We start from the raw sequence: 3526 nt of genomic DNA, 5'->3' as shown, positions 1-3526 counted from the left end.
AGTCCCCTCCACCTTTTTTTCTTTTAATAAAAATGAAAATGCAATTTCCCCTTCTTTTCTGCTCCTTTTTTCTCCCCACCCCCGTCCTGGCCTGGTAATAGTAGAAGAGAGAGAAGACATTTAATTTCGAGGGCTGTGTTTTTCAGTATTATACGTAAGTTGGTCCTTTATATTACATGAACTGCAAGCACTGGTAGAGATCTGGCTTGATGCTACATCAGAATGAGTTGTTGATCTTCAGAGATTGTTAGTGTCTGTAACGAGCTAGATAACCACTCTTTTTCAGAATAGAAAGGGCTTGCTGCTTTCAAATGTTCAAACACATCCCATTTTTATCTGTTAAACAGACTTTTTTTCAAAAAGTACAGACACTTGTGTGCTGCTGTCTGGTTCTGGTATAAGCAGTGGGTCCTAAATTCTCTCTCTCTCTCTCTCTCTCTCTCACACACACACACACACACACACACCACACACACGAGAGAGAGAGAGAGAGAGAGAGAGAGAGAGAGAGAGAGAGAGAGAGAGAGAGAGAGAGAGAGAGACCTTGAAAATTGCTGGATGTTTTGGAACACTGCTTTATGTTGTTGCAATTATTAATATGCTATGCCAGATGCTGTAGTAAATTTCAGTGTATTTTTATTGCTGCTGTTATTTATTACATATTTCATTTCATTGTTTTGCAAATAGAATTGCAGTACAGTTAGAATATACAAAATAAAAGCAGCAATAAAAATGCAATATCATTATTTAGTGTGAAAAATGTGCTGTTTCTTGTCTTCAACTACAGATTCACAGACACAGTATGGTAACTCCTTCAATCCTGGCCACTGCAAGCTACTGTAGTCTGTATACTTGTGTATTTACAATGTGGCTTTCTCCTGTACATTATCGTGGTTCCTGAACTCCTCGGACAAGAGAATTCCCCCTAAGCAGTTTTGCATTTATCCATTGAGCTAGAAGTCGCACCATCTCAGCCTCTGTATTACTAACTAAACACGACATTGTACTCTCTGCCATCTCAGTGCTATGAAAAGCTAGTCAGAATTTACCTACAGTTGCAAGCAATGGACCAGTGTAGAATTCAGTCTTTTTCATTTCCTGTGGTAGCCCTCTGAGCCTAAGAGGTAGAATGCTGAACCACATAGTCTTGATACTTTGTCAAACGAAAGTGCTTTCAGCTCCAAGTACAGTGGTACCTTGGGTTACACATGCTTCAGGTTACACACTCCACTAACCCAGAAATAGTGCTTCAGGTTAAGAACTTTGCTTCAGGATAAGAACAGAAATCGGGCTCCGGCAGCAGCAGGAGGCCCCACTGGCTAAAGTGGTGCTTCAGGTTAAGAACAGTTTCACCTCCGGAACGGACCTCTGGAACGAATTAAGTACTTAACCCAAGGTACCACTGTGTTAGCTTTGTTGTCTGTGTTTAGTAAGCATCAGAGCAACTGTGTTAAGGCTGTTCCAGTGCAGTTGGTGCCAGATCCTTGCAGAGGTGGGGAAGCCAGGTACACTTGCTCTGGGACCAACTTTTTTTGTTGAGTTTATAACTTTATTCTAGCAAGACTCCTGCCCCATGCTTCAAACAAGCACTGCATGGGCCTGGTTGGTGTTCTATCCTTGTGCTAAGTAAGTGTAAGGATGAAAATGGGTTGCAATGGGTAAGCTTCTACAAATGCTATAAGATACCTTAGTACTAAATACACCCAAAGTATTTTTCTGTAAACAGTATCTTGCTGTAACTGCCCACTTCCATCATGGCTACAGTTACTGTATAGGAAATCATGTGGTGGTACACCTGTTTACTGGCGAGTACAGAAAGAGAGGGTTTTGTCTTTGGCTGGGCATGAAGCCATTTCTGTTAGAGCCAACCACTAAAGAATTTCCTTTGCCAGCTAAAAGGCAAGCCTATCAGCTAACTTCATAATGGGGTGAAGTAGCTATACTGCTGTAAGTAACCTAGGGTTCTAGTGTTACCAAGTACTAGATCAATAAAGATTAAATCTCGTGTCTAGCACGGCAAGAGTTTAGTGAGATCAAATGCTGCTTTATATAAGAAAAGGCTTGACAACAGTATTTGGCAATCTGCAAAGCTAGGGTGGAATAAAATTTCCTTCTACTCTTCCCACTCCCTACACCCCGCTCTGCCCCATATATAAGGCAGATGATCTCTTTTTGTAGATATGAGAAGAGGCAGACTAGTAATCAAATCCTAGACTAAAACAACACATAAAATACTATTTATAAAATGCATTTATGCAAACCGTGTAGTGGTTAGAATCTCGGGCTAGGGCCTGGGAGACCAGCATTCAAATCCCGCCTCCCATGAAGCTCACTGCATGACTGGGCCAGTCACCGTCTCTCCGCTTAACCTACCTTGCAATGTTGTTGGGATTAAATGGGTCCATGTATGCCACCTTGAACTCTTTGAGGGAGGGATATAAATGCAAAAGATAATATACAATGTGCATTATCAGGGGTGCCAACTTGAATAAAACACTGTAGGGGCTCAGATAAGCCCTGTTGTTTAGTCGTTTAGTCATATCCAACTCTTCATGACCCCATGGACCAGAGCACGCCAGGCCCTTCTGTCTTCCACTGCCTCCCGCAGTTTGGTCAAACTCATGCTGGTAGCTTTGAGAACACTGTCCAACCATCTCGTGCTCTGTCATCCCCTTCTTCTTGTGCCCTCCATCTTTCCCAACATCAGGGTCTTTTCCAGTGTGGTGTGGTCTTCTCTTCTCATGAGGTGGCCAAAGTATTGGAGCCTCAGCTTCACGATCTGTCCTTCCAGTGAGCACTCACAGCTGATTTCCTTCAGAATGGAGAGGTTTGATCTTCTTGCAGTCCATGGGACTCTCAAGAGTCTCCTCCAGCACCCTAATTTAAAAGCCCCCCCCATAACTGGTCACATGATGCAGTGACAACACCATTTGAATGGGAATGCCTATTAACTGGGTGGGAGTGGCCCCCTCTAATATTTTATTGTGGGGGCCGAAGCCCCCACGTCCCCTAGGAGTTGGCCCCTACGTGCATTATTATACAAAGTAGCAAAGCGCAGACAAATTTGCACATGCATAAGTTTCATAATTTGCACATTCATAAATTTGCACATTCATAAGTGCATGTGACAAATTCGGGAGGGGTCATCCAGTTAGATTGTAATGCACTGCTTTTTTGGGGGGGTGGGGAGGAATCCCCCCCTAACCGCCCCCCCCTATCCTGTATTTTGCCAGAACCAGGTGGCAACCCTACACGACGGAAGAGGCAGGATCTGTTGCCCCTGTGGGTCTCGCCACCACCCCACATTGCCTCAAGCGAGCCGTGTAGTAGGCCGCCTTGCGCTCCTTGGAAAAGCAAGGCGGAGCCGGCTGCCCAGCCCCAGGCATGCGTCTACTCGGGAGTAAGCCCCCCCCCCCGGCTCAATTCCACAGAAGCCAAGCGAGGTAGGACCAGGCGTGGGCGAGGAGGATGCCAAGAAGCCACGCCCTGCTCTTCTCTCCCCCGCCCTGATTGGCTGCCCACCCAC

Source organism: Podarcis melisellensis, assembly GCF_964234715.1.
Source record: "Podarcis melisellensis genome assembly, chromosome: 14".
Classification (NCBI taxonomy): Eukaryota; Metazoa; Chordata; class Lepidosauria; order Squamata; family Lacertidae; genus Podarcis; species Podarcis melisellensis.
This window is presented reverse-complemented; position numbering follows the sequence as displayed.